This window comes from Panthera leo, chromosome A2 (assembly GCF_018350215.1).
Source record: "Panthera leo isolate Ple1 chromosome A2, P.leo_Ple1_pat1.1, whole genome shotgun sequence".
NCBI classification, from domain to species: Eukaryota; Metazoa; Chordata; class Mammalia; order Carnivora; family Felidae; genus Panthera; species Panthera leo.
The window spans coordinates 25,573,821-25,584,722 of NC_056680.1; the positions used below are offsets into that span (position 1 = coordinate 25,573,821).

The following is a 10,902-nucleotide window of genomic DNA, read 5'->3' on the forward strand; positions in this document are numbered from 1 at the left end:
TACTTACAGAGGTGATTTTTAAAAATCAGTGTTAAGAAATTAATTTATTTGAAATTATTTCCCAGTTCTGTCAATTGCATTACCTCGATGTGATAGGATGAATTTAATGCTCTTTATTTTAAGTGTGACTCTTTTGCATTTTATATTGGTGCCCTAATTTATTCTGTAGTGGGTGCTTATATTTTAAGAATGCAAGAAAAAAAAATAAGGCCTTTTTAATTTTTAAAACTCTTTATGTGTGTGGAGAATATACTAAAGAACTGATTTTTGTCCTTATACCTCAGGTTTTAGTTAAGCTATTGTATCAGTTCCAACTTAGAGTAAGTTATGTAAGACTGATAGGAATACCTTGGGTTTCACCTCCTGACTTTTTGCTCTTTCTGAGTTAAATGATTAGGTCTTTTTTAAAAGAAGAATTTAAGTCTTGAAGAGTAGGGTTTTGGAATGAAAGAAGCCTGAGCCTAAAAAACAAAACAAAACAAAACAAAACAAAAAGAGAAAACATTATTTCTGTTGCTACTGAATTAAGGAATTATTATATAAATCATTTTTTAAAGAAAGGAGGAGAAGATTATGCTTGCATAATACCTATGCCCTACTCTGTGTGTAGGATGAGAACTGAAAAATATGTTAATTTTTCTGTATAACACCAGATGTTCATTTACCTATGGAACAGACCCTTTTTTTCTCCCTGGAAACTAAAATTTGGATGCCTAAAAGACTTCATGGATTACCCATAAGCATTTAAAGTGAGTGTTCACAAAACTCATCTTTCCAGCTATCAAATTCAAACATCAGTTAACTGCTAGTGTCCTAACTTAATCAGCTTTACCTTTTTGTCTAAGCTAAGGTCCAACTTAATCAGATAACAGGTTTCCTTAAAGTACATAATCTGCAAATGCACCTTCTTTGATACACTATTCAAAGGAGACTCAGATTTTTTCTATTACTTATTTAAAAAATAGTGGTTATATGAACAGTGTGTTTCATGGCTATACTAAAACCCTCACAATAGGTTATTTTAAGATGGCTAAGGATAGATCAATAGTGAGTATTGTATAAATTGAGATGACGTTAAAATTTTTAATGGAATTTGTAATTAGAAAAAACTTTAAAAGATGTATAGCTTATTTCCATTTTCACTTTTTTTCTGCTTTAGCTAGAAACACTTCAGGACATGAAGTCATTACTTTAGGCATAGATATAATTATTGATTGTTGTACAAACTAATTTAGTTAAAGCAAATAGCCTGTCAGATTTTGCCATGTGATCAAATTGTTTTATGAATTATTTAAATTTTAGGTTTGAACAGACATGTTTTTATTGAGCACCTATTATGTGCCAGATATCCTGAGATACACAAGTCCAAAGAAAACCCATAGTTCGACCAAATATTACTTATTGTTTTCTATGTGTGAAATTTCCTGTTTGAGGATTTCTCCTAACAAAAGTCACTGAGCCTAATATATATTCCCAGCAAATTTCTTTGTACAACACCAGAATCCCCTCCTTCTGCAAGCATCACCTTAGGCAAGTTTGTATTTTTATTTTATTTTATTTTATTTTATTTTATTTTATTTTATTTTATTTTATTTTATTTTATTTTATTTTATTTTATTTTTGGGGGGGGGGAGAGAGAGAGAGAGAGAAAGGGAGAGAACGAGAACGAACATGAGCTGGGAAAGGGAAGAGAGAGAGAATTTTAAGTAGACTCCATGCTGTCAGCACAGAGCCTGACATGGGGCTCGAACTCTCAAACCGTGAGATCATGACCTGAGCCAGAATCAAGAGTCAGACGTTTAACCAACTGAGTCACCCAGGCACCCCCAAGTTTTTATTTTTCAAATGTCTTCAAACTTTAGTTTTGTCTCCTGGGGATAATAATGGTACCTACTATTGTTTTGAGGATTGAGATAATCATGTAAATTACTGAGCACCTTTTTGGGTCCTTATTAAGAGATCAGTATTTAGGGAGGAGGGTGTTTAAGGTGGGGAAACAGGGAACCATTTAGGCAGCTCTTTGCAATTTGCTGTATTGCTGTGGAGTCTTAGGAAGGTAATGACAATTGTTTTTCTTTCATGTGATGGCATATGTAGAAATAATTTTTAAAATTGAAACAAATGAAGTTGAGAACTTTGTTCAAATTGGCACTTTCCCCGGGAGGTGGAAAATTGGAGTAATATGCCCTTTGGTTGACTTTTACCTCGTGACTTTTGCATTTGGCACTGGCCATTAAGGGAGACCCATGAAAAGCTGGAGGAAGTAATGGGGCATTTGGGTGGCTCAGTCGGTTAAGCATCTGACTCTTGATTTTGGCTCAGATCATGATCTCACTGTTTGTAGGTTTGAGCCCTGCATCACGCTTGGTGCTGACAGTGCGGGGCCTGGTTGGGATTCGGTTTCTTTCCCTTTCTCTCTGCCCCTCCCTGCATGCTCTCTCTCTCTCTCTCTCTCAAAAATAAATAAAGAGCTGGAAAAAGTAATAAACACGCAGCTTTCTGATTATTCAAGTAATGCATGTTTGTTGTAGAAAATTTGGAAAACATAGGCACATGGAAATCTAGATGATGCTTTTTTAAAAAATGTTTATTTATTTATGTATTTTGAGAGAGAGTGTGTGAGCCTGATGTTGGGCTCAATCCCATGAACTGTGAGATCGTGACCTGAGCCGAAATTGAGTATCGGTCCCTTAATCGACTGAGCCACCCAGATGCCCCTAGGTGATACTTTTTTAATGCTAAGTGTGTGGAATGTGTTATGGTACTTAAAACCTGCTTGTTGGAGAGCAACAGCTTTGTGACAAAGTGGAATTTAATAAGTTTTCCCAAATCATCTACTTAGGGGTATAGCAGTTGGTTTTTGCCCTGCTTGGATGCTGGCCCTGTGTACATCCTTCACTTCTTTTTGGAGGTCAGGCTCTTGAAATAAGGTGGCAGATAATGGAATGTTTTTAATCCTTCCATTGTTCCAAGGTACCACTGAAGAAGCAAATCTCTCCATGTGGTGGTTACATAGAAGGGATAGTGAGTGGACTACCTCGTGATTTCGGTGGTCCCACTTGATTTGAGGCTTTATGGACAAGTGATAGTCTAGTGGTTGATACAGTAGTCTATTTCCACTCTTAACTCTAGTTTACTTAGTAATTAGTAATAAGTGGTAGTAGTAGGAGTATTCTACTTCCAGTTTCACTTTTTTACTTAAATTCTATGCATATTTTTGAGCACCTGTTCTATCATGATCTGTGTTAGTGATGAGAGGGAAGAAAACGACAAAAACTGGGAAGAGATTGTTACTCCTTTCTAGGAATCTATGTTTTAGATAGAGAGGGTGACTATACACTTTGAGAATAGTTGATTGAGACAAGATAGTATTAAATAAGTTTAAGTGGCAAGAGTGATGGTGTTTTAATTCGACTTTAAAATAGGGGTGGATAGTTACACACTAAGAAAAGGTATCCTTTTTTGGGTGGTTTTTGTGTGTTTTGAGGAGATGAGAGTAAAATAAAACAGACAAAAGCAGATAATTTTGAATGAGTTTGACATCTTCCCATCACTGATGAAATCGATTTTGTTGGATTCGAGAGTGTTTTTGGAGAGTAGCTATGGGTGAACATCCATTCTGTGTGATGTTTTATGTTTGTATCTCTTTTTTATACTTAGTTGTCAGACCATGAAACAGAGGGTGTGTCTGCCTTATATCTGTCTCTTATTTTGTATAAAGTAGATGCTGAGTAACTGAAGCTGAGTAGATAGTTGTGGAGTACCTTAATTACCAAGGGCATGGATCCATGCACTGTGGGAGACCAGGGAAAGTTCTGTGCGCTGACATAACGGAACCACCATTTAAAAGTGATACAACAACAATATGTAGGGAGGCCTGGAGCAAGGGCAAATGGGTAACTGCTTAATTAACACTTGTTGTGCACTAACTATGTACCATGTCCTGTTCTAACTGCTTTACATGTTAACAGTTAATCCTTAAATAACAATTTAAGATAGGTGCTTATTTTTCCCATGTTAACCTTTGAGGAAATTAAGGCACAGAAAGATTAGATTAGATTAATTTGCCTAAATTCACATAGCTATTAAATGGTAGAGCCAGGATTCGAATGTAGGCATTTGGACTCTTAACTCTAGAGAGTCTAGAACCCAAGCTCTTAACTTCTCTGCTATTCCAAGGCTTTGTAACAGTTTAGATATGATGTCATTTTGTAAGGGCATAGACCAGGCTCACAGTAGGAATAAAAATGATTAAATGCCAGAAAGTGAGAAAAGACAAATATATTATTCTTGCCTATTACGACTTGAGCAAAAAGAGAGGTTCTGTAAGTTCTGGAGATTTTAGGGATGATTCATGGATGAGATAACAATTTGAGATAGACCTTAGGACTTAAAGTAAGGCAGATGTAAATAACGGATGTAAATACCAGGAGAAGGAGTTTTGGGTGAGAAGAATTACTGAAGTAAAGGCATAAAAGCAGGTGTGATATGTCACATTCCAAGGACATTGCAAGGAAGCCATTGAAAGAGAAGAATCTCCAGAATTTGATAGCCAAGATAATTTCTTCTTCCCCGCATCTAAATATGACAGCAGAGATCCTGGCCTCAGCTTTTGGAAAATATCAGATCATTGATTTTATTTGTTTGTGTATTGCTTTACCAGATTTTTTTGTTGATAGAAGTAAAAATGTCATTAAGAGGTGCTGGTTTTTGTGAGAAAGCGTTATAATCGACCAATGTTATGTTTAAGACACGTTGATGTAAACATGTTTAGAAGGCCAAGTTGTATATCCAAAACAGATTCATTTCACACTTTTCACAATAGTGGAAAATTAATGAAACATTTTATCTATCCAAGCTGTTAAAAATATGGGTGGTGTATATACTTGAAACCTTTTTTTTTTTTTTTTTTTTCCTGCTTAGGTATTTGACTTTACTTCTTAGGTTGAATCTACTCTTTGCCTTCTCAGGCTCCTATTTGTTTTTTTCAAGTGGTATTTATGTTAGAGCTTAGTATCTATTCTCTTTGGTAAATAGGGAGGAGAGTGTCTGTCATTTAGACTTTTAAGTGAAAAGACTGAGATTGGTTCTTAATCTATGTCAGTTACTTAAATCAAGAAAAATGATGGCATTTGTTAGCTGCGGAAATGTTCTAAGGATTCTCCTGCTGGTGCTTCTCTCTCTGCCACTACAAATGAATGAACAGTTTACAAGTCTCCTCAAAATTCTTAATTGCTGCCCTGTTAATTTTTAACTTGATGTACAAACCCATTCAAAATCTCTCTCATTTCTCCTTTTTCCAGCTCCATCTTCTCTTACTCTTTTTTTCCCTTTGCCCCAAACTCTGTGCAGTAGCTGTGTGACAGTGCTCACTGTTCCTAGAACAAGTGCCTTCTTTGCTGTTTTGTCTTCCAGAATGACCTTTCCCCTTCATCCCTCGAGGCCCAGTTCCAATGTGAAACCTTCCTTAACTCCCACTGACTAAAGAATTAATTGCTGCTTCCTTTACACTTCCATAGAACTTTGTATATAATTTCATTATGGGACACAGACAACAAAATAACTATAATGCAAATGTGCTGTTGCCCTGCCAGATGTGAGCTCTTGAGAACAAGGGGATAGGCACTACACAAATGTTTGAATGAGTGATGTCTGAACAATGGAGCAGTCTGTACTTCTACAAACCCTGAGGGGGGTCAAAGGGCAGAAGGTCATTTGAGTTAGTTCTTAATTTGAGATCATGGACTCAATTACCAATAGGTAGTCTTTGTATAAATCATTCCTTATTGAGAATTTGCAGTGTGCAAGATGCTTTGCTAAGCGTTTTGGGACCATAGATAATCTTGTGTTTGGTGATATTAATTTTGAGGTATTACATACATATCCATTCTCATGCAAAATACTACTTTTGTTTTAAGGATTTTATAGTCAGAGTACTTTCTTATTTCACTTGATATGTGTAACACTCTTACACGTATCTAGGAGGTAGGTAGAGCAGCTACAGGCTGGGTGCATTTTATCCTAAAGGAGTTGGATGTTTAGAGGTTACTGGTACAAGGTCATCTATTAGTAACTATGGGAGTTGGGACCAGAATCTACATTCTACTCTACTCCCCTCAGCCCCCCCCCCCCCCCCCCCCCCCCAAAATGAAAGCCAACTGCTAGACATTTATTCTAAACTATCTTATGGACTGAACAGTTATTATAATGAAAATTTGCCTTTTGCTCTCTTGAAAAATAGGCTAAGTTATAATTTTCTGGGAGCATAACTGAAATCCTATCATATGACAAGACTTTCAAAGACTGTGTGAACCTGAGTTAATTATTTCTCTGAGTCAGCTGGTATTTTTTAAACATACCTCTATTACTTCCAGCAGTAAATATATTTTTTCTTAGGTTTGCATTCAGGCAACTGATTTGGATTTGGGTGTTTATGCAAATAACTGAAACAGCCTTGGAAAAACTTGCCTCCCATGTAAATCTTTTATCCTTAAGGAGTGTGGCTGATAGGTATAAAGAAGAAAAGTTGAAAAGTTTGTATAGGCATTTGAAAACATGGAAGTTTTTGGTGATTAGTACTGTATTCTTTGTCAATTATTTAATTTGGGTTAGATTTTAATTTAAAGCTGTAAGAAACTTTGTTTTCTTATTTACTTGTATTAAGGTTTTGTCAGTACTTTCAGGCTTATAGGTTTGTCTACATTTATAACTACTGATTTTTTCTGGCTGAGCCAAGCAGAATGCATTTCCAATATGGACTTTTAAGCTGTTACTTCTTATTTTTTACTTATGCAAATATCAGGAATACATTCTCAAAAATTCAAGCAATAGGAATCTATATAGAGAATATATATGTCCTCCTGAACATAGGTACCTCCCATCCTCCTTCCCTACTACAGAAGTAACTGTTATTATTAGTTTGGTATATAATTTTCAAAACTTTTTTCTGTGTATTTACCTACTTGGGTATGTAGGTAAAGAAACATAGTTTTCTGTTACTTTTTTCATAAGTGATTGGATGATAATTTAAAATATACTTTTGGGGCACCTATAGGTGGCTCAGTCAGTTAAGCTTCTGACTCTTGATTTTGGCTCAGGTCGTGATCTCGTGGTTTGTGGGATCTAGCCCCGTGTCGGGCTCATGGAGCCTGCTTGGGACTCCCCACCACCCGTCTTTCTTCTACCCATGCGCACGTGCACTCTCTCAAAAGAAATGTTTTTTAAAAATGTACTTTTTAGCTGATGATATTAAGTGAATTGTGGTAGGCTTATCTGAAATATGTTAAATGCTCTGAGTTCTGACCAGCATCCAGACTTCTGTAAAAGTGATAGCTATCATTTATTGAGTATTTACCAGGTGGTGTGCTAAGAGTTATATGTATTATCTCATTTAATCCTCACAACAAACTTCTGAAGTAGGTAGTATTATTATCCTGTTTACAGATGAGAAAACAGAGGTTCAGAGAGGTGAAGGAATTTGTTCAGGGTAACAAAGATGGTAGTAGAGTCAGGATTCAGACCCCAGTCATCTGATTGTAGAATGTGCACTTTCGACCACTCTGTTGCTTGCTACCTCAGCGCTCTTCATCATTAATCTCATCACCAGCCTGTTAGTGAAAAATAGATCAGAAGAAAAAAAATGCATTAAATAAAAACCTTATTGTCTATTAACTCTTAGATATTTTGATAGTAAATCTGTTTAGTATTTTTTTTTTTTATGTTTATTTTTTTGGGGGGGAGGGGCAGAGAGAGAGGGAGACACCAAATCTGAAGCAGGCTCCAGGCTCCGAGTTGTCAGCACAGAGCCTGATGCGGGGCTTGAACCCACGAACCTTGAGGTCATGACCTGAGCTGAAGTTGGACACTTAACTGACTGAGTCACCCAAGTGTCCCCATCAGTTTAGAGTTTTAATTGAAGATTAGTTCCTCAAACAGTATTTATTAATCACTTAATATTTTACAGATTGAATAAAAACAACTCTTTATGTGTAAGGATACTGGAGTATCACTGTTCAGATACTATAATAAACAAAAAAATGATACTTTTTTTTTTTACATCAGATAATTTCTAAGTTTAGTATGTTTGGAGGTTGTGTTTTATTTATTAAAACAATTTTTTTTCAATGTTTATTTATTTTTGAGAAAGAGAGAGAGCGTGAGCAGGGGAGGGGCAAAGGGAGAGGGAGATACGGAATCTGAAGCCGGCTCCATGCTCCGAGCTGTCAGCCTAGAGCCTGACGCGGGGCTTGAACCTGTGAACTGCGAGATCATGACCTGAGTCGAGGTTAGATGCCCAACTGACTGAGCCACCCAGGCGCCCCAGGAGGTTGTGTTTTAAATAGAATGTGTGTGGGGGAACACCTGGGTGGCTCAGTCGGTTGAGTGACTGACTTCGTCTCAGGTCATGATCTCACGGTTTATGAGTTCGAGCCCTGCGTTGGGCTCTGTGCTGACAGCTCAGAGCCTGGAGCCTGCTTCACATTCTGTGTCTCCCTTTCTCTTTCTGTCCCTCCCCCACTCATGCTCTGTCTCTGTCTCAGAAATGAATAAAATAAACATTAAAAAAAATTTAAATAGAATGTGTGTGTATATGTGTATGTATGACCCCCCATAAGTAAATCTATTACAGAAAAAATGACTATTTTGTTTTTTTATTGTTTCTTGAAATATTAACTATAGTATTAGATGCTAGTTATAAAGTTCCTTCTATTTCAAAAATTAAGGTCTGGAAAACAAGATCATGCTGTATGTTACCAGTATAGGAATGGTAGTTACGCTTGTAGAGTAAACAAAATTTGTAGTTTTGAATTTTTTCAAACAGTTTGCATGGTAAAATGGAATGTTATAGAGTTGCCATCTAACCTAGCAATTCTACTCCTATGTATATACCCAAGAGTAATGAAAGCATATGTCCATACAAAATCTTGTATGAATGTTCATAGTAGCATTATTCATAATAATAAAAAAAAGTGGGAAGAACCCAAATTTACCATCAACTGATGAATGGATAAATAAAATGTGGTATACCATGTAATGGAATGTTACTCAACAGTAAAGTGGAATTATGTACTTCTACATAGTACAGCATCGATGAACCTTGGAAACACTATGTTAAGTGAAAGAAGCTGGACACAAAAGGCCACATGTTGTATTCTATTTGTATGAAATGTGTAGGATAGGCAATTCCAAAGAGAGAAAGTAGATTAGTGGTTGCCAGGGTTTGGGAGTAACAGGGAGTGTGATGGTTAATTTTATTTGTCACCTTGGCTAGGCCACAGTTTCCAGTTTTTAGTCAAATACCAGTCTAGATGTTGCTGTGAAGGTACTTTTAAAATGTGATTAGCATTTAAATCAGTAGATATTGAGTGAAGCAGATTATCCTTCAGAATGTGGGTTGGCCTCATTCAGTTAGTTGAAGCCCTTAAGAGAAAAAACTGAGGTTCTTCTGAAGGAATTCTGCCTTCATAGAACCATCATACTCAAGATTGCAATAGCAACTCTTCCCTGTGTCTCTAGCCTGCTGGCCTGCCCTGCAGATTTCGGACCTGACAGTCCACACAGTCACATGAACCAATTCTTTGAAATAAATCTCTCTGTTTATATACACACATCCTATTTATTGGTCCTGTTTCTCTTAAGAACCCTGACTAATACAGAGAGTGACTGCTAAATGGTATGGGTTTCTTTTTGAGATGACGAAAATGTTATGAAATTGATTGCGGTGATGGTTGCACCACTCCGAAATGTATACTTTAAATCAGTGAATTGTGTGGCGTATGAATTATATCTCAAAAAAGCTCTTCTAAAAAAAAAGAATGTTAGATGGAGTAATAGCTTAGTGAAAACAGATTAGGGTGTAGGAAGTAGAAGAGTGCAGAACAACTGTTCAAATGTGGGTGGGATTAGCAGAGCTGCTTTTGAAGTGCCATGTAGCTTAATATTTGTCACTACTTCCTTAGTGTACCTTATTGGTAGACGTTTGTTCTAAAAACTTTAGTAGATGGAGAGGGTTTCCAATATTGAAATGTTTATTAATATACACAGTTTTGATATTACTGGCGAGTTGTAGTATCAAGGTCTTAATGTGGGAGTTGGGAAATGGTGGAAAGATACAGTTTAAAAGCTCCAGTCTGAATCTGGGAAGTGTAAGGTAATTTATTTACCAGTGAATCTTTTTTTAATTGAAGTATAGTTGACATACAGTGTTACATTAGTTTCAGGTGTACAATATAGTGATTGTACTGCTCTATATATTGTGCTATGCTGAACACAAGTGTTCCTATTACCATCTGTCACCATACAATGCTGTTACAATACCATGTTCCCTATGCTGTACCTTTTATCTGCGTGACTATTCATTCCATAACTGGAAGCTTGTATCTCCCACTCCTCTTCATCCATTTTGCCCATCCCTCCACATTCCTCCCCTCTGGCAACCATCAGTTTGCTCTCTGTATATATGGGTCTGTTTCCGCTTTTTGTTTGTTTGTTTATTCATTTTTTTTTTTTTTTTTTGGTTCCACATGTAAGTGGAATCATGTACTATTTGTCTTTCTCTATCTGGCTTATTTCACTTAGCAAAATACCCTCTAGGTCTATCCATGTTGTCACAGATGGCAAAATCTCTCTCTTTTTTTTTTTATGGCTGAGTAATATTCCACTGTGTGCATATGTGTGTGTGTGTGTGTGTGTGTGTGTGTGTGTGTGTGTGTGTGTATACACACTACATCTTCTTTATTCATCTGTCAAGTGGACACTTGGGTTGCTTCCATATCTTGGCTATTGTAAATAACGCTGCAGTAAACATAGGAGTGTCATCAATGAATCTTTTGGGTATGCAGACATATAGAGGGTAGATAAAAGATTATTAGAATGAATGATGTTGTCTTGACTAGAATAAAT

The 10,902-nt window shown here is 36.5% G+C and overlaps 1 protein-coding gene across 23 annotated transcripts in view; it reads left to right on the forward strand.

Annotated features, from left to right (window-relative positions):
- LOC122214492 (sarcolemma associated protein) overlaps positions 1-10,902 on the forward strand; it is a 151,622-nt gene that overhangs the window by 3,681 nt on the left and 137,039 nt on the right. The gene's annotated exons all lie outside the window — the stretch shown is intronic.